We start from the raw sequence: 21,659 nt of genomic DNA, 5'->3' as shown, positions 1-21,659 counted from the left end.
ATAGTCATGATTTTAATGGCTGTGATTTTATTGCAACCTGGACAGATCCATGTAAATCTTATCCTTGTTATCGTAATGTATTCTGATTTTTTTTATTATGTATATAAGTTTGGTTATGTATTAGATTTTTTTAATAAAATAAATAAATTAAATAATTAAATCATCAAATACGAAGTGAAACTGTTGATTTAAAATCATATTGGGGTCGAACAAAATTCATCAAGCATGTGAGGAGATAAGGGAGTATGTTAGTCTAAATCAGATTTGGATTTGATTTACTCCAGTTATAACTAATTAAATCAATTTTAATTAGGTTAAATCAATTTGATCGAATTAAAATGAGTTAATTTTTTTGAAAAAAAAACTTATTCTCTCCTGTTTTTATTATCTTTCACGGACACAATCGTCTTCCTACTGTCTCACATGCAAACCTCCATGTATTTGTGTTAAACAGGACCAATATGTAAGCACTTTTTGTGTGTGATAAGGAATTGGTTAGGCTTTATGTTTTTATCTAACTATTGAGCCTTCGATCCAACTAATCTGGGAGATGTATCAGACATATATGAAAGTACGAGCAACTTCTTGCCCAAAATGTCTTAGATATTTCATCTCATTGAAAGAAAATACTTTGTAATATACCATAGATGGGATTAGAATTATGAGTTCGGATCTTCTGTCTCAATATCTCTATGTCCCCCTATCCCACTAGCTAAATGATAATAGAAAAAAAAGCTCTCCTTGTTTTGGGTAAAATTTCCTAATTCTTTCCTCTCTCCTAGAACAACTTCAACGCTCCATCGACTTTCCTCCCAGTTCAAATCTCCTCTCTCATCCTCTCCCTTCGTCGACTCCAGCAACTCCTGTTTCGTTGACTCTTGCTACGTCAACTCCAGTTCCAAATTTCAAAGATGCCCTAAAAGGCTTATTTCACCCAACGACGACGCTCCATCAAAAAGAAGACCTTTCCATTTACCTAATTGGTTCCAACGACGATCAATTGTATCTCCGCCATCTCCGCCATTGTGGTCCTTCGCTGTCATCACTCCAACTCCAGAATCCTACACAAGGTGCCCTAAATTCAGATTTCATCACTCCAACTCCAACGATCGTCGCGTCTCCGAGATCCACCATTGTCGTAGGTCCATTGCAACAACTAGTAAGTATGAGATTATTTTGGGGCAACCTTTTAGGGCTTTTATTGAATGGTTGTGGTTATGTCTATTCTACATCTGTTTGCCCTAATTGGTATTGGTTTTAATTAAATTTTGTTAAATTTAAGTATTATTATTCTTGCAAATATAGATATATGTATGATGCTCTCTTTGTCCAAATTGGTACTGTTTGAGTGAAGTTAGGTATTTTATGCAAGTTGGGGCTGCTTTGAGTGAATTTTGTCAAATTTTTCATAAAAATGAGTAATTTTTCATTACTTATGTAAATTGCTAATGTTTAACTTAATTTTGTCAAATTTTACTTTTTTCAGTATTAGATTGCTATTCGATGGCATCATCAAGTAACATTAATATTGACCATACTAAATTTGAAACTGTACAATGTAGGAACTGCGGACTAAGAGCATTGATGCTAATCTCTAGATCAACCAAAAATCCAAGAAGACTATATTATAGATATAAGTAATATGGTGGTTAAAGTGGGTGAGGTTCGATACTGGATTAAATGAAGACAACAGCGATATATATTTTAGGATGTTGCTAAGAGTGGAGTTAAGGGTAGGAAGAGAACACATTGCTTATCGTAGACATAATATGAAAAATTAGAATGTACCGCTCATGGTCTAGATAATAGTGATAGTAAGCTTAATTATTTTGTTTGTATACTTGATGTGTTTGTTAGTTGATCTAGTTAAGTAGTGCTAATGTTGTAATGTGATCAAGAAATGAAATTATGGATGATGTCGACATTTACTTTTTTTAATGGATGGATAAAAGTCCTGTATCATTATTTCAGTTAATGCATTCAATCCTCGACATTATTTCAATTTTTAATTTTTGTAATCTAGATTTACTCATAATCAGTATATCATATTTGTTGGCAAATGGATAATGTTCATTGATTGAACTTAACTCGTGTTCAAACTTTAAAGTTTCCTTGTAAAATAATGGTTGATGGCAAAGAATCATGTTTAAGTCCTCCAATATTTTTGTAGAGCATGATTCTCGAACTTTTATGGAGGTATGAATTCATGAATATAAGTTTATCATATTTGCAACACTGAACCTATAACTAAAGTAAAATCAAGACACTATTTTATTCGTATTTTCTTTTCAGGTGACATCAGGATAATACAAAATGCATTGTTGGGTTGAAGGCGGATTCAAAATGTAAAAACCTTGAGCAACAATTTTAAAATCCTTAGCTAGTTGATAGTCAATTATTCAATTATGAGTCGTATAATCAATAGGGCTTTAAACCTGGTTGGTAAACTTATTCATAATTATTGTAGGTTAGTATGGTGACCATTTCTTATGGTTCAGGCAGTTTCAAATTGAACTGTTGGAGAATTCAGGTTTACTTCAATTGATCTTTTGGAATATTCAAGTTTACTTCAAAATGAATTGTTGGAGAATTCAGGTTTACTTCAATTGATCTTTTGGAGTATTCAAGTTTAATTCAAAATGAATTGTTGAAGACTTCATGTTAATCTTATTACTTTATAGTCCACCGATTATAGTTGTGATTCATCAGCCAAAATTTTAACTAGAAAAGGAAGTAATATACACTCATTTAAGTTTGGCACAATAGAAATTCAACCTAATATAAGCCATGAGGAAAATTATAATGGAAGAAGCTCCCTATAATCTAATGCAAGTGATCATCATATTCATCTTATCTTGTTATTTGCTTGGTCTGCTATCTGAAGTTGAGACAATTGCCTGAAAGTCTGAAGCTAAGACAGTTGTTTGAAAATAACCAATATCAAAGTGAACTTGAGACTGTTGCTTTAATTTATTAATAAATATTTAATTTTAGAATATTAAAACATGAGTGAACCTGAGACAGTTGTGCTGACAAAAGTGATGGAAATTGAGTTTCAGTCATACTTAAACCTTCAACACAACTACCAAATGTTTGCATATGATTTGTAGGCTAAAACAATAAAATATAGTCTTAGATAGTGATAACATAATTAGTTTAGTTTAACATGATCCGGTAGTAAAAATCCGGAATCCCATAAGGAGTCGACGCTGAGGGTAGGTCAAAGGATCCAGTGGTTCGCCGGAAAAGGGCAAGCCGACCGGACTCAGAAGAAAGGGAAATCTGATAGTAAAAGGCACCCTGGTAGGGACCAGGGTTCCGACGCTCAAATAAAACAGTGCGTAAGGACCGAGCGGAAGGAAGTGCCGCCTGGACGGCGCAAAGAATCAAGCTCGTCCGGACGACGTTCATCGCCCGCTCGGCGGGCCGGGCACCCCAGTCAGACAGTGGGTAAAAGACGGGGATATCTGCTGACAGCCGTCAAGTCGTATGGCTATGCCATACTTCTAGTCTGACAACGGGTGGTCCTGCCGTCACATCAAAGAACATGCTCGACTGTGGCAGCATGGTGTCAGGTAAGCTCTCTGACAAGTGCATACCATGGTATGGGCTGCCGACACGTACGCGCCTCGGTAGACGTGCATCAGTTCCTTCTCCATCCTATATAAAGAGGCTATTACTTCGCCGAAGGTACGCGTAATACAAATTTGGCAGCCACTTTCTCCACCACTTACCTGACTTGAGCGTCGGAGGGTCGTCGCCGGGAACCCTTCCCGGCTAGACTTTTGTGCAGGATCGCCGGAGCTTCGTTCGACTAGCCGGAAGTTCACTCCAACGATTGGGAGCGTGCCGCGTGCCGCGTGCCCAGTGTCCCTTGGTTCAGCGATTCGGACAGGATCAAATTGGCGCCGTCTGTGGGAACGCTCCTGCATCCGATCAGAAACAATGGACGAGGCTGGACGACAACACACGGTGACGCTTTCTAGGGAAGAACTCGACGCTCTGGTCGAGATAAGGGCCGCCAAAATTGTTGAACAAAAACAGAAAGCAGCGGCCGAACGGCCGGAGCAACAAGCAACATCTGCGTCGGGTGGCCGAGCGGAAGCACCTCCAGCCACCGTCGCATTCCACCGGGCCTTATTTCGCACCCCTGAAGCCGGACCAGCTCGGAGAGATAGAGACTCTTCTTCAGACGAAATGCCAAGGCGAGATGACAGAAAAGGGAAAGCTCACCGGGCGGATTCATCTCCCGAGCGGACCAATCGCCAATTCTCGGAGGCTATTCTACGAGACCCTCTACCCAAGCACTACGTGCCTCCGACGATAGGCGAGTACAATGGAACAACGGACCCGGATGACCATCTGGGTAAGTTTGACAACACAGCCACGCTCCATCAATACACCGATGGAGTGAAATGCCGCGTCTTTCTTACCACTCTCTCGGGATCGGCTCAACGGTGGTTCCGGAGGTTGCCGGACGGATCCATCACGAGCTTCAAGGAATTCCGAACGGCCTTCCTCCACCACTTCGCCAGTAGTCGGCGGTATCAAAAGACAAGTGTCAGCTTGTTCGCCATCAAGCAAGAGCCGAGAGAATCGCTTCGAGCTTACATTCAGCGATTCAACCAAGTGGCGATGGACATCCCAACGGCTACTTCGGAGACGATGATGAACGCCTTCACACAAGGCCTTGCGGATGGGGACTTCTTCCGGTCGCTCATCCGAAAGCCGCCCCGAGATTATGATCACATGCTACATCGAGCCAACGAATATATAAATGTGGAAGAAGCGCAAGCCGCTCGGAAAAAGGAAGCTCCAGCCGAGCGGGCATCTACTCATGCCGAGCGGAAACAGCACACCGCTCAGCAGCCCCCTAGAGGACCGAGGGCCGATGCAATCCGATCCCCCCATGCCAGATCCCACGTACAAGAGGTGGCTGCTGCTCGGCCCAAGCCAAAGAAGAGGTGGACCCCTATGTTCTGCACCCTCCATCAGACGGATACGCACAACACGAGGGATTGCCGAAGCCTTCCCTTTGTATCCAATCCTGTTCCCAGGAAAGCCGAACGACGATCTCCTCCCATCGACAGGAGACATAGGACCCATGAAACGGACCGGACCCGCACCGAGAGACGACATCAGCAGACACCCGAGCGGCACCGATCTCCAAGGCAGGAGAATCGCCGGGCGTCCAGAGAACGGTCACGACCGTCCGCTCGGGAAGAGGAAAACCGGAACAATACTTCCCGGGGCGAAATCAGCGTTATTGCCGGCGGACCGACCGGAGGAGACTCCAATCGAGCCAGAAAGGCGGGCGTCCGACAGCTGCAGATCCACGCGGTCGGCTGTAGCCAAGAGCGGGCAAGTGGACCGAAAATCACTTTCGGACCCGAGGACTTGGAAGGAGTAGAAGTGCCCCACGACGACGCGCTGCTCATTAAAGCGGTAGTAGCAAATTATACCATTCACCGCATATTTGTTGACACAGGGAGCTCGGTCAACATCATATTCAAGAAGGCGTTCGATCAGCTGCAAATTGATCGAGCTGAGCTGCTGCCCATGACGACCCCGCTCTACGGGTTTACTGGCAACGAAGTTCAGCCGGTCGGACAGATCCGGCTAGCCACCTCACTGGGAGAGGAGCCGCTCAGGAGGACCAGGACAATAAACTTCGTGGTGGTCGACTCTCCATCATCCTACAACGTCATTTTGGGACGACCGGCGCTCGGCGAATTCCGAGCGGTTGTCTCAACCTTCCACCAGAAGATAAAGTTCCCCGTGGAGGACAAAGTAGGAGAAGTGAGTGGAGATCAGCTAGCAGCTCGGCGGTGTTATATAGAGATGATCCGAGCAGAAGCTTGCTCCGCTCGGAAGGCGCCCCGAATCGAGGTAAATGCCATAACCGAGAAACCTCCTGCTTTAATTTATGATGAAAAGGAGGAAGTTCAGATCCATCCGACCCAACCGGAGGCCACGACTTTTATCGCCTCGGATCTGGAGGAAGAGCAGAAGGAAAAGTTGATCCAATGCCTCCAGCGAAATCATGATGTCTTTGTCTGGTCGACACATGAGTTGCCCGGAATTTCACCAAGCCTGACGCAGCATGAGTTGCATGTCCAACCGGACGCTCGGCCAGTGAAGCAGAGAAAAAGGGACTTCAGTGCCGAACAAAATGCCATCATCCGAGCGGAAGTAGAAAAACTTCTGAAGGCCGGCCACATACGCGAGGTGCAGTTCCCGAGCTGGCTGGCCAACGTAGTATTGGTCTCCAAGCCGGGCGGCAAGTGGAGGGTCTGCATCGACTTTCGAGACCTAAACAAAGCATGCCCCAAGGACTTTTATCCTCTGCCCCGGATAGATCAGCTGGTGGACTCTACGGCCGGCTGCGAATTAATTTGCATGCTTGACGCCTACCAAGGATATCAAGAAAAAGTAAGCTTCGTAACGGCCGACGGCACATATTGCTACAAAGTGATGCCGTTCGGATTGAAGAATGCCGGGGCCACCTATCAACGCTTGATGAACAAGGTGTTCAAGGAGCAAATCGGGCGGAATCTGGAAGTTTATGTGGACGACATTCTTATCAAATCCGTCCGAGCGGCCGATCTTTTCAAGGATATAGAAGAAACCTTCCGAACGCTGCGCAAATATGGAGTCAAGCTAAATCCCCAGAAGTGCCTGTTCGGAGCTAAAGGAGGGCGTTTCTTGGGGTATATAGTGACCGAGCGGGGAATCGAAGCAAATCCCAGCAAGGTGAAAGCACTGCAAGACATGCCGCCCCCAAGAAATACAAGAGAAGTGCAAAGGTTGACCGGTCGGATAATTGCTTTATCCAGATTCATCTCCAGAACCGCCGACCGGAGCCTGCCATTCTTCAAGATCCTGCGCAAGGCTACTAAGTTCCAGTGGGATGAAGAGTGTGACCAAGCATTTGAAGAGTTGAAGACATATCTAAATTCTCTGCCTGTGCTGGCCAAGCCGATCGTGGGTGAGTCACTGTATATGTATCTGTCGTCAACTGAGCATGTTGTAGGCTCAGCACTTGTGCGGCGAGGAGCAGCCGGTGTATTTTCTAAGCCACATTTTAAAAGACGCTGAATCTCGTTACACTGGGCTCGAGAAGTTGGCCTTAGCTTTGGTTCTAGCCGCTCGGCGCCTTCGACCGTATTTCTTGGCTCACACCATCATTGTCCGAACGAACAGTCCACTCGGAAGGGTGCTGTTGAATCCAGAAGCGTCCGGACGGCTTATCAAGTGGACGACAGAATTAAGTGAATTTGACATCCAATATCAGCCCCGCTCGGCGATTAAAGCCCAATCCTTGGCTGATTTTGTGACCGAAGTGCAAAGACCAGAGCCGGAGGCTATGTGGAGAATATATGTGGATGGATCCTCCACCCGGCTCGGAAGTGGGATCGGAATATTACTACTCTCACCTCAGGAGGAAAAGATGCACTTATCCATCCGGCTAGATTACAAAGCGACTAACAATGAAGCCGAGTACGAGGCCCTTATAGCCGGATTGCAGGCCGCTCGGCATGTGGGGGCCGGTCGGGTGACACTTTATTCGGATTCACTGTTAGCCGCTCAGCAACTCTCCGGCACCTTTGAAATCAACTGTGTTCGGCTTAAGCTATACGCTGAGGCCTTTGAAAAACTCAAAGCTACTTTCCGAGAGGTGCTTATTCAGAAGATTCCCCGAACGGAGAACCAGGCGGCCGATGAGTTAGCCAAACTCGCGAGCTCAATAACACCGGTCGCCATTCAGCAACCAATTGAAAAAACGCTGCTGGTGGCGCATGTCGACCGGATGCAAGGCCTCACATTTCCAAGAGACTGGAGGACACCTATTATAGAATTTCTCAGTTCGGGCACCACACCATCCGATGAATATGCAGCCCGGCTCCTCAGAAGAAGAGCCGGTCGATTTACACTCATCGGAGATCAGCTTTACAAGAAAGCTTTCTCGCGTCCTCTGCTGAAATGTGTAAGCTCGGAGGACTCATCTTACATCCTCCAGGAAGTACATCAAGGATCATGCGGAGGTCATCCGGGAGGACGCTCGTTAGCCAAAAAGATCCTCTTAGCCGGATACTTTTGGCCAACTTTACAAACAGATGCCGCTCGGATAGTATCTACTTGCCTTTCATGCCAGAAGTATCACAACTTCTCTCACCGACCGGCAGAGGAGATGAAGGCATCAACCATCTCATGTCCGTTCGATCAATGGGGAATGGATATTGTGGGTCCATTTCCGATGGCGACCGGGCAGAGGAAATTCTTACTAGTGGCGGTGGATTACTTCTCCAAGTGGGTGGAGGCCGAGCCGCTCGCAAAGATTACTGAACAAATGGTTAAAAAATTCATCCGCATCATTTGCCGGTTCGGCATCCCTCGCCGACTAGTGTCTGACAACGGGCGGCAATTCACAGGGAAGATGTTAGAGGATTGGTGCAAGAGCTACGGCATTGAGCAACATTTCACATCCGTGGCATATCCTCAGAGCAACGGTCAAGCTGAAGTCGCCAACCGGGAAATTCTTCGTATTCTGCGCGCTCGGCTCGACCATTTGGGAGGGAGTTGGCCAGATGAAGTGCCGAGCGTCCTGTGGGCCATCCGAACGACGCCGAAAGAAGGAACAGGAGTCACACCGTTCCATTTGGTATATGGCGGTGAGGCTGTCATTCCGGTCGAAGTTGGAGTTGAGTCAACCCGGATCCAGAGCTACGATGATGACAACGCCGAACGAAGAAACATGGAGCTGGACTTGGTAGAAGAGGAGAGGGCGAAGGCGTCCGTTCGGCTGATGGCATACCGTCAGCGGATGAAGCAAAACTACAACCGGCGCGTCATTCCCCGATCATTCCAGGTCGGCGATCTTGTGTGGAAGAAGATCAAGCCGGTCGGTGACGTCGGCAAGCTTGAAGCTCCATGGGCAGGTCCTTTCAAAATCATCGAAAAGCTCCGCTCGGGCGCGTATTATCTGGAGGATGAAGACGGTCGGCAGTTAGATAAACCGTGGAGTGCGAACCACCTCCAGCCTTACCGGGCGGGGTGAAAGGTGTATCACTGTGAATCACCATGTGTACATTTTTCGACTGATTACTGAAAATGCAGAAATGAAAAGTCAAAAGAGCGAAAATAAGGCATTATCATCAAAAAACGAAGGCCCCGTGCCGCTTGGCCGGAGGTATATGGGTCGAGCCAAGCGCTCGAAAATCGGGGGCCCCGTACCGTTCGAACGGAGGTAAATTATCTGAGCCAAAATGCTCGACGAAATAGACCATGAGCCGTTCGGTCGGGAGTACGTTCTCCGCGCTGGGTGACAGGTGCGCTAAATATAAATGTATATACTTTTTCGTCGCCTATATGCTTGCGATGCAGGAAGCAAAAAGATAAAAACACATTGAGCATTCTCCGATGAACGGTTCACCGTTCGGCCGTAAGGTTCATATCCGAGCCGGGAGCTTGGACTCGAAGACCCCAGGCCGCTCGGCCGGGCTGCGTATAGAATATAAGCATCGTTCGAACTTGAAGACCCCGAGCTATTCGGCCGGGCTGCATACTAGGGTGGCAGAAAGAAAAACCAAAACCCTGCGCTGATCAGGGTGATAGCGGGAGGTTATTGCCTGGAACGAAGGCCTGAGCCGTTCGGCCAGGTGTGTAGTCTCACTGGGACGCGTCGACGAGCCCCGTCGTTAAAAATCGAGAGCCGCGCCGACCGGCTATAAAAACCGCGCCGTCGAGCTCCGACGATAAATATCGAGAGACGAGCCGGCGTCTATAAATATTCCGCGCGGACGCGTCGACGAGCCCCGTCGTTAAAAATCGAGAGCCGCGCCGACCGGCTATAAAAACCGCGCCGTCGAGCTCCGACGATAAATATCGAGAGACGAGCCGGCGTCTATAATTAATCCGAGCGGACGCGTCGACGAGCCCCGTCGTTAAAAATCGAGAGCCGCGCCGACCGGCTATAAAAACCGCGCCGTCGAGCTCCGACGATAAATATCGAGAGACGAGCCGGCGTCTATAATTAATCCGAGCGGACGCGTCGACGAGCCCCGTCGTTAAAAATCGAGAGCCGCGCCGACCGGCTATAAAAACCGCGCCGAGGGGCAGCGTCGAGATCTCGCGGGAGACGAGCCGGCGTCTATAATTAATCCGAGCGGACGCGTCGACGAGCCCCGTCGTTAAAAATCGAGAGCCGCGCCGACCGGCTATAAAAACCGCGCCGTCGAGCTCCGACGATAAATATCGAGAGACGAGCCGGCGTCTATAAATGTCCGAGCGGGAAGCCAGGCGAAAATCCAGCAAAAACCCCTTTGAGGCGAGGCGCGAAGTAATAGACGGTTAATCAGAATTAAAAAAGGCGAACAAGTGAACGAGCGCCATCAATGGTGCCGAGCGGAAGAGTTTTAAGAAACACTTAAAAGTTGGGACGAGGGAAAAATTTCTCGCTAAAATAGTAAGGAACCGAAGATTGTCTAATATGCAAGCCGAAAAGGTCATTACACAGATAATCGGGGCCGAACGGCGGGAATTCAAAAAGAAGTTAAACAGAAACGCTCCTCACACATCAAAATCAAAAAGAGCGTCGGGGATGTTGTCCATCACGCTCGCCAGGTCCTCGTCGGGGATGGTCAGCTCGGTAGGCAGATGACCTTTGGTCTTCAGATAGCCCACCGCCGCCTTAATGGCCTCCTCGAACGTGAGGGATATCTTGTCGGTAAACTTCTCTCCGAAGTCTTCTGAGCGGAGGAACGCCTTCCTCACTTCGTCCGAGCGGGCCGACTCCCCCTCTTGATATTCTTTGAGCGCGGGGTGGGCAGCGTCGCTAGCAGCTTGGAGATCCTTCAAGTCCCCATCGAATCTTTGGAGATCAGCCGAGCGGCTCTCTTTTTCGGTGGCCAGCAGAGCGTCGAGGTCCTTGATGCGTTGCTCCATCCCCCGGATCTCCACCTTCATGTGGTCCATATCGTTGATGGCCTGTTGCTTCCGAGTGGTCACCGTCCGGATCTCCTTGTCTCGTTGTTTAATCATTGCTTCGAGCCGAACGACCTTGCTCGCCAGATCAGCAGCTCGTTTTCGCTCGGCTTCTAGCGATTTCTTGGCCTTCTCCAGAGCGGCCGTCGACTGCCTGGCATCCCCCGCCGTTTTTTGTTTCTTCAGTTCCTCCTCCAGCTCGGCCAACCGATCGCTAATGGCGATCTGCTCCACCCAGTTCTGCTAGCAAACACGAGCAGGTTAAAAACTTCAAATATGAGAGAAAGGAAGGGGAGGGGCCATACCCCAGTAGCTGATTGAAGGTTGCTGTCGCCGAGCTGCCCGGGAGTCAACTTGGCTATACGACTCCGAGCATCTATCCAAGCTTGCGCGAGAGGACCCGTCAGGGTGATCATCTGCTCAGGAAACACTGGCCGATCGGCGGCAGCCATGTACGCCTCTGAAGGGAGGCGCAGAACGGTTTTAAGTAGATTCTGGCCGCTCGGCCCGCTCTGAGATGGCCCGCCAGCAGAAGAGGTGGGTAGCTCGCCTAAACGCCTGAGACGTCGTCGAGTCATCGAAGGGCCGGACGGCGGAACTTCCAAGCTGGCCCTCGGAGAATCCTGAGGGGTAGGGGTACTCTCGACGGAAACTGTTCCGGACAGCACCTGCGCATCTACACCCTGCTCAGGTTGCGGCTCACCAAGTGTAGAGGCAGGTGCGGATTCCGGTCGCCGGCGTTTCCGAGTGCGCAGCGGCACATCATCGGCCGAATGGCCCTCTACTTCAGCTTCACTCGCAGGTTCTGTATTGCCCATGGCCTCATCAGGAGGGGCGGGGGCGTCCGGGGCTTCTGGGACCGTTGGCGTCCCCTCACCTTCTTCGCCGGCCGGATCAGCCGGAGCAAGACTCCATTCGGCGGCCTCCTTGCTCGTCACCGCCTCAATCCGAGCGGCCTTCAGTTTGAGCTTCTCGGTGGCTCTGGCCTTCCACATGACCTCAGCTGCAGAAGCAGAGAATAAATCAGTTAGAACAAAATAAAGGGGGAGATAGGGAAGCTTACTCATGCTACAAGGCAGATCGGCTGGTGTAGAAGACAAGCCGAATATATGCATTACTCCTGGGAGAAGCATCTTGTCAATGTGATAGCGCTGACCGACTAGCTGTTCGGCTGCGTGGAGATAGTCTGCGTCACCTCTAAACTTGCCGAGCTCCGGTTGCGCAGGCATAGTCGTTTGCCACTTGGTGCGGAAAGTGGGCCGCTCGGGAAAGCGTATGTAGAAAAAATGCTCCTTCCAGTGTTTGTTGGAGCTCGGCATATTATCGAAAAGGACGAAGCCTATCCTAGATTGGAAAACAAAGGTGCCCCACTCGGCTTGCTTGGGATAGTAGAAGTAGTGGAAGATTTTTGGGGTTAAGGGAATGCCGTTCAGTTTGAACAAAACTACCACTCCGCTCAGCAATCTAATAGAATTGGGAACTACTTGGCCGAGCGGAATGCGGAAATAGTTGCAAACTTCTAAGAAGAATTTGTGAGGAGGAAAACGTAGTCCGGCCAGGAATTGATCACGAAAGAAGACAACAGTGCCGGACGGAGGATCATTAGGCCGATCGGAAGGCGTGGCTAACACTATTTCATGGTCGGTCGGTAGGTCATATGCTCGAGTAAGTCGCATGGCGTCTTCCTCGTCGAACCGACTTTCCATGTTCGAGTACCAAAGACCCGGAACACCGCCGGTTGACTGCGAGGTACTGGTCATGATCGAAAGGCCAGAATGCAGGATAGAAGAAAATGGTTCAAGCGATGGGAGAAAACCGACTGACAAGGATGATTAACAGAAAGAGGAATGCGTCTGGAGCGAGAAAAAGGATCTTACAAACGCGGGAGATGATCGGAAGTTGCCGAGCGATCGTCGGAAAATCTGAGCACGAAGTCGCCGGCGAAGGGAGGAGTGACAGGAATCTGGAAACGAAGAAGACGAAATGCGGCGGAAACGGAGTCAAGGGTCTTATATCGCCGCCCGGAAACGATCTCCACCGTCCGATCCAGGTCGTCGATATCGAGGTTGTCATCGGATCGTCCGTTTCAAACGGCGGCTGTCCCATCGGAAGTGACGCAACCGCCATACTCTGACAAATGCACGGTCGCCACGTGTCAGCCGGTTACTAGCCGCATTTAATGAGCTCCTCTTACCGTGCGCAGAGCACGTGATGGGTAGTGTGGGAGAACAACGGACATCGATTCCAAGAAAATACAAGGCACGGACAAAGTATCGCCGAACGGACAGATATCGCCGCTCGGAGGAGCATCCTTATGCATGGCCGAGCGGCCTAAGGCAATGATCATTGTTCGACAGATCGGCGGTCCAGTCAGTCGGACATTGCCTCCTTCGACTAGACTCGATAGGAAGGCAAGTGATCCGGTAGTAAAAATCCGGAATCCCATAAGGAGTCAACGCTGAGGGTAGGTCAAAGGATCTAGTGGTTCGCCGGAAAAGGGCAAGCCGACCGGACTCAGAAGAAAGGGAAATCTGATAGTAAAAGGCACCCTGGTAGGGACCAGGGTTCCGACGCTCAAATAAAACAGTGCGTAAGGACCGAGCGGAAGGAAGTGCCGCCCGGACGGCGCAAAGAATCAAGCTCGTCCGGACGACGTTCATCGCCCGCTCGGCGGGCCGGGCACCCCAGTCAGACGGTGGGTAAAAGACGGGGATATCTGCTGACAGCCGTCAAGTCGTATGGCTATGCCATACTTCTAGTCTGACAACGGGTGGTCCTGCCGTCACATCAAAGAACATGCTCGACTGTGGCAGCATGGTGTCAGGTAAGCTCTCTGACAAGTGCATACCATGGTATGGGCTGCTGACACGTACGCGCCTCGGTAGACGTGCATCAGTTCCTTCTCCATCCTATATAAAGAGGCTATTACTTCGCCGAAGGTACGCATAATACAAATTTGGCAGCCACTTTCTCCACCACTTACCTGACTTGAGCGTCGGAGGGTCGTCGCCGGGAACCCTTCCCGGCTAGACTTTTGTGCAGGATCGCCGGAGCTTCGTTCGACTAGCCGGAAGTTCACTCCAACGATTGGGAGCGTGCCGCGTGCCCAGTGTCCCTTGGTTCAGCGATTCGGACAGGATCATAACATATTAAAATAGTCCTTAACTTGATTGATTATCTGTTGACATTCTACATTGGCCATGTTGGTCGTACTTTCATAATGATCTTCTATACTATGTTATACAAAAAAATTGAATGATTTAATTCTATATGCTTTTTCAAATCTAACCACAAAAAATAAATTCAAATATACAACACTTTAGTAAGGACGAAACCTTAACAATTGTTGAAGTTTTGTTGATTTTCCTCACTGCTTTCTTTTTCCTTGAAATCTTATCTAAGTCACCTTGCAACTTCTTACCTGAAACTATTTTCTTCTTCGTTTTAATTCCTTTGACTCCAAGAGAGTTTCCTTCGCCAATTTCGAACTCTCATTCATTCAAAAGCCTTGTTATGCCATATAGATATTGGACTAATTGACCAGCTTCTTGACTCATCGTTGAGTGTCGGACAGTTGGTTCATTAACTTGTAACCTCTCATCCACCATTTTAAACATACTCAACAAACCATCTTTAACAAACTTGTAAGTGTCTTCCCTCTCCTCACCTTGGTAACCAATTAAACATACAACCCACACAATTCTTTATATTATATATTGTGAAGTATTTTGGATCCAAACTACATTTGTTTGCAATTGAATCATTAACGCCAACGTATCCATCTTTTACTTTTCGTGTCCACCATTTCAATATATACTCACTTAGGATCTTCATGATATTTTTCATCGTAAATATTTTCAAATTATGAGAACATAAAATCTCAGCAAATTCATATTTTCTATCGCTACAGCTACATAATTTTTTCACATGATAAATCAAGTGTAACTATATGATGATAACTCTTTTTGTGAGAAGTAACTTTATATTTTATATGTAATTCAACATCCTCACAAATTTCTACACTAGAATAATGAGATTTGTATCACTCTTGTTCAAAACACTTGTATGCCTCAGGAGTATAAATGCAATTTGCATGCTTTAAAATTTCAATTGGATACAATAAACATGGAACACTTGAATTTGATCTAAAATAAGCTTTTAACTCCTTATATTGACGATCATCAATCAATCTTTGGAAGTGATTGAAAAAGTCTAAAAGCTTGTGTTGATAAGTGGCGTACTATTCATGCTCTCACTTCTTTGGGTTGTAATCATATCCACACAAAATATTTGTGGTCCATATACTAAAGCTCATTTTTCCTTTATGCAAACAAACGTCTCAATCAATCATTGTCTTCAAGTGCATACTTGATCAACATCATATTCCAAGCTGAAATAAAATCTCCCTCTCTATCAAAATTATATATAATGAGGCAAATTTTTTAGTAAACTCCTTGAATTGAGAAAAAAACTTCACTCAAATGTATTGCGGCATTCTGATAAATGTGCCAAATACATAAACAATAATGTGTTTCAAGTCATCTGGAAGTTAAAGCCTTTGTCATTACTACATCTTAATCTTTAAGAATAGTTGTTTATTTTTTCTCACACAGATCTGGTAAATGTATTAAACAACCACTTAAATGTTTAAGGGATTTCATCATATAATAAAGTTGCACCAAAAATTATGGATTGCTTATGATGATTAACACCTACAAACAACACAATTGGATGACATTCATTGTTTTTCTTGTAGGTTGTGTCAAAGCAAATAACATCTATAAAATTATCATAATCAACTCTCATCTTAGCTTCAGAGTAAAAAATATTAGTTATCAAATCATCGTCATAAACTTGAATAGCATTAAAAAAATAGGATCATCGACTGTATTTTCTATAAATATTCCAATGCACCTCCTGCATCCCCAACTCTCATATTTCTTGTTCTTTTGGATCACAAGTAGTTTTTGTAATCTTCAGAAATAAAATTTAAATTCTCCTTCCCACCAACTTGTCTCACCATAAGATCATAAGATGCTTTTGGGGGGATTCTCACATCACATGTCATCTCAATCTATATCGTTATAGAAGAAGATATATTTCTATGACATGTGTAGAGGTGAGTTTTGTTTGAACTTGAAAGATAATGGTTATGTTTTTTAACAAATTGCACACACTAAAATTGCCATTTTTTCGATAACTGACCTTCATTTTAGCCTCACAACCAAACCTTGTTTCAGGACAACTTAATTTCACACAAATATCTCATTTGTCCTTTTCCCTTTTACCTTGCATAGTATAACAAAAAATCCTATCAACTAATCTACCTGATTTATCATTGTGGTTTTTAGTTTTATTCCAAATTCAACTTGTTCAGTAGGGCTATAAATGAACCAAACGTTCGTCAACAAGCTTGGTGTTCGATTTTGTAAGAGTTTGTTTATGTTCGTTCAATATATATAAGATCAATTAAACAAACAAGCTTGAACAATTCATTAAACTAAACAAACAAACTTGAACACATATGTGTTCATCTCGTTAACGTTCGTAAATAATATTCATGAACAACGTTTGTGAACAATGTTTATGAATCATATTCATTAATAAAACTCTTATCAATATGCTAAATAAATAATAAAATATAATAAAATAAATAAATAAGTTTGAATTATCAAGCTCAATAATCAATCAAACAACTAAAAGTTTTAACAATTAAACAAGGTTGAATTGAGAGTTCGATAACATTTAAACGAAATAAGCTCAAACCAAGCTCAAGCCAAGTTTGAATTGAGAGCTCGATAACATCTAAACGAACCAAACTCAAGCCAAGTTTCAAACAAACTCAAGCCCATAAAAAATAAATCAATCCAAGCTTGAATAATCATTTCAAAGGCTTGGTTCATTTTAAGCTCGGCTCGACTTAGCTCGACTACCTTATCAAATAAGCTTGAACACCCCAAAGCTCGGTTCGGCTCGACTCATTTACAACCCTATTGTTTAGCATATTTCAAATATAATTCATAGGCATCATCTTCTATCTTAAATTCCATACTCATTTTTTACATCCATTCTTCTGTGATAGATGAGTGAGAATTCTTCATATCTTTTTCATTGTTCAAACCTTTAAAATCAATCAAACAATGTAAAAAATCCAATCAACAATGCAAATATTCAATCAAACTATACTAAATTCAAGCTATATAAAGTTCAATATAGTCTCAATATGATTCCTATTACCTTCATCATCCCAACGATCTTTGTTTGCTTCAAAATTCCAACAGTCTTCATTTGCTTCAAAATTCAACCGACAATAAACTCATAGATTCATCCTCCATGATAATTACTTTGATCTTGAAAAAAAAACAAGAAGTGTGAATTCTTGATTGCAACAAATAACTAAAAACCCAACAAACTCATATGAAAAACATGACATTTTGAAAATCTAAATCCATAACCATTTCCTATCATAGTTTTGTCGTACAACAAGCAAACCATAAAAACAATGCAACATTCGACAACATTAACCTTATCATTGTTGAGTGAAATCATCCTTTAAGGGTACCAATGAGATTCTGGAACTGGAGTCGGAAGTTGGAGTCAACGAAGTAGGAGCTACTGGAGTCGACAAAGGGAGGGGAAGAGAAGTCAACAAAGGGAGGAGATCCAAACTGGGAAGAAAGCTGATGGAGTGTCGAAGTTGTTCTAGGAGGGAGGAAAAAATTTTAAAATTTCACTTAAAACAAGGAGAGGTTTTAAATTTTTTGGCTGTCGTTTAGCTACTGGGACAAGGGGACAGAGAGATATTGGGATAGAAGATCCGAACCTTAGAATTATTGGTACTTGGGAGCTACTTGAGTGCCTTGCCTGGGAAATTAGTTAGGCTTTATTGTTACTCAGTGGTGGTGCATGAAATTAAAATAGAGAGCCTAATTTAAACTACTTTGATTTATGCTACTTTCCTTTAAACTTCGTATCTTCTTCATTTAACCTAATTGTACGTGCATGCAAAAAATAATATTATTATTTATTCTTGAAATTTTATGACTCTATGTATGACAAACTAGTCATGGTTGGTCTCAAACCCAGATCCAGATAAAGGAGGACGGTTGCGTTAGGTTGTCAGCCAACGTTAAAACTATGGCAAATATTTAATGAATGGATCCATTAAACTATTATGCTAATGCTAGGTTGTTCCCCATAAGGAACGCATCGCAGTGTCTAATTGTAACGTCTTGGCAAGAGTTGCTACATCTTCAGAACTTGAGTGTAGTACTAAATATGCAAGAGTTCACATTGCAATGTCTTACTATAACTTATCGACAAGGATCGCTATATCTCCAGGAGAACTTGGATGTAATGTTAAATAGGTAAGAGTTCTAACACCATAGTTGGATAAGAACAATATGATAGAAAAACTAATAATCTAAGATTTAGAACATGGAACATAGGAACCCTCACTAGTAAATCAATGAAACTAGTAGATACGATAATTAGGAGAATAATTAATATTTTGTATGTACAAGAGATAAGATAGATAGGTGAAGAGGCAAAAGTGATAGAGAACTTAGATTTCAAGTTGTGATACATAGGAAAGAGTAAAATAAGAAATGAAGTGGGTACTATTATAGAGAGTTCGTTAAATGATGAAGCTATAGGAATAATTAGAAAATAAGATAGAATTATAACCCTTAAGATAATAATAGCGAAAAAACTATGAACATAAGTAGTGTAAATACACCGCAAGTAGGATTAGAAGAAGCTATCAAATTAAGATTTTGAGATGACTGAGATGAAATATTATAAAATATTTCGCCAAATGAAATGGTTTCAATAGGAGGTCATCTAAATGAACATATCGGAGTGAAAATATAAAATACCGAAAATATACGAATATTAATAAGGGATTTTTCCGGAATTTTTAGAAATTTTTCGGGAATTTTTCGGAGCTCGTATGGGTGAGTAACGGGGACAAGAACGGGGCCGGGAAAAAAAGCCTGTTTAGGCTACCCATTTATGTGAGGAAAAGTTTATTTTCTTTTCCTTTTCTAATTCTTTTTCTTTTTATTTTTTTTTTCTGATTTTCTTTTCTTATTTTTGCTTCTCCCCGAAAACCGCCCGCGCCCTCGTCCCTTCTTCACTCACGCCGAAGCCGCGTGCCATTCTCCTCTGTGCGATTCTGTGCCCTAACCGGCGCCGCACGAGTCCTTCTTCCTCCTCACTCGAGCCTTTTCTCTTCTCCTCCGGCTCTGCCCAAGCGCCGGCGAGCGCAAGCCATTGCCGGCGATCCATCCTCAGCCCTAGCCTTGCCGTGGAGTTCCCAGCGCCGTCGCCGCAAGTCACCGCCGCCCGACCGCCTTCCTCTACAGACTGGTGTCTCTCTGCCCTAGCTCCGGCCCGCCGCCGAGCCCTAGTATCTCCGCCACATCGCCGAGTCTCACATCTGTTGTACACTGCCGGCGCCGCCCGATTGCTGACCGCTCGTGTCTCCTCACTTCTTCGGCCATCTCTGCACGGACGCACCTCGGCAGAGCAACTCCTTCACCGATCTCTCTGTCGGTTTGATCGAGCCAGACCGTGTGTTCAATTCACGTGCCCTAATTGATCAAAGGAGGTAAGCTAGTTCGAATTTCTCTTTGCTACCAATTTAGGTCACGGAATTGGAGAGGAAGTGGGGCTGTGGTGTTTGTTGATCAGCAACAGTAGATTTAGTACACAGAAATGAGGGTTGTGAGTTGAAGGAAGAATTACCGTGAGTTTCTGTGTGCTGTGGATCAACAAACAATTGCTTGTTCAATGTTTTAGCAGCAAGCAACCTTCACCGTAATCTTTTGGATTGTGAATTAGGGTGAGGATTAGGTGTATTTGAGTTCTGTTGTAGATCTTGTTCTGAATTTGGAGGGTTTAGTTAGACGATCATGTGTATATTGATTTTGTTTATGTGTTTTTGGTTTAGGGTTTTGCCCTAAATAGTTTTAGGAATTTTGTTTAGCTATTTATGTAAATTATAGCTAAATAAAATAATATTTATTTATATGTGACACAGGACTTTGACGCGAGACGAGTATCTCGGAGTCAGATCGGACCTTTCTATTTTCGGAGGCGGATACTTTGACTTATGTCTTTTGATATGCATGATAATATGTTTAACATATAACAATAATTGTGTTATCTGTTTGTTTCGGTTGGTCGCTACATGATTAGTTATATGTTTGTTTGTTTATTTATGCTGCACTGCATGATATCTACCTGATCACATATGTTTTAGGTAGTGAACCAACCACATGCTATGATATGTTCTGGATCTAGGGTTTATTTGATACCCTATTTTATTGGTGTACCTTCTATTTGATACTTCTTCCAGTGGTACACACTTGTATCTAGTTATATGGACTATGTCATGTTTTTAGTGACATGCATCATGATTGCATGCTGTGCGATTGTCGGCTCCACTTTGGTTGAGCACATCGCCGGTTACATGTACTGCACACACCACCCATGGATTAGTTGTATATCTGGCTGGAGTGTGGCGGTTCTGTTTAGCTCCGTTGGTCGGCTCGTGGGTAGTGGCCAGTTCGCTCTGTTTGGCTTCGTTGGCATTTAGTGTAGCAGTGGTAGCCGGCAGATGGTGGACTCTGTTTGGCTCTGTTGAGACTCCGCGTGGTAGCCGGCAGAGATATCCTCCCGTCATTGTGTAAGGAGATGAGAGCATTGAGCTCCCCATTTATGATTTGGGGACAGAGGAAGGAGTACTCCGATCCGTCCACTCAATCACTGTCGGGAGCAGTGATGTCCGAGTGCAGTCACCATATGCATTTATTGCATTATATTGTTGTGATTGTTGCACTTATGATGCATTTGTATGGATGCATTTGATTGACATGCATACGGGATTATGATTTCTCGGTTTGACGACCTGCTACCTTTGTACCTTGATTCCGGTTAGTACATTTATCTCCTGATTTCATTTCAATTGCATTTATTCCTTCTCGTATTCGTGAGACCGTACGCATGATTAGTGTTATTCATTATTTGTTTTATTATGCATATCAGTTGTACGAGTGTTGGACTCACCCGCCTCCATTGTTGATATTTTTCAGGTTGAAGCTGTCCGAAGACCCCCATCTGCACGTAGAGCTAGTTCTTTATTAGTTCGTTATTTGTTTTTATTTGGCCTTTTTTCTATATCAGACTTTGTTTTAGTATTGTCTTTGGATTTTTCCTATGGATATTGTATGGAGTGATATCTTTTGATGGATTTTTGATATGATATTGGATTTCATTCTACTACGTGCCTGTCTGGACGGCAGAAGATGTGAGTTCGTTGGATTTGAGCTTTACGAGTGTAGTGGAGTAGGGTGGATTTCGAGTCAGAGTCCTATTGTTATTGATTATTATTATTAACTGCGTGGTTGTGACAGCCAGAGGCTGAATATCTTTATAAACTGCGTGGTGTTTATTTTTATTTATTGTTACCATTCCAGCCGCCTGTGGCTGATGTATATGTGATATGTAGAAAGTTTCATATTGTCCGCCGTACAGGGGAGATGCTGCCGAAATTTCTTCGGACAGAGACTCCTCTGGGGCGTGACAGAAAATGAGGAATATGAGAGAGTACATGAAGTTATGGGTTTGAAATGAGAAATGAGGAAGAGAAAACTATATTAGATTTTACAATA

Source organism: Zingiber officinale, chromosome 6B (assembly GCF_018446385.1).
Source record: "Zingiber officinale cultivar Zhangliang chromosome 6B, Zo_v1.1, whole genome shotgun sequence".
In the NCBI taxonomy this organism is placed as follows: Eukaryota; Viridiplantae; Streptophyta; class Magnoliopsida; order Zingiberales; family Zingiberaceae; genus Zingiber; species Zingiber officinale.
This window is presented reverse-complemented; position numbering follows the sequence as displayed.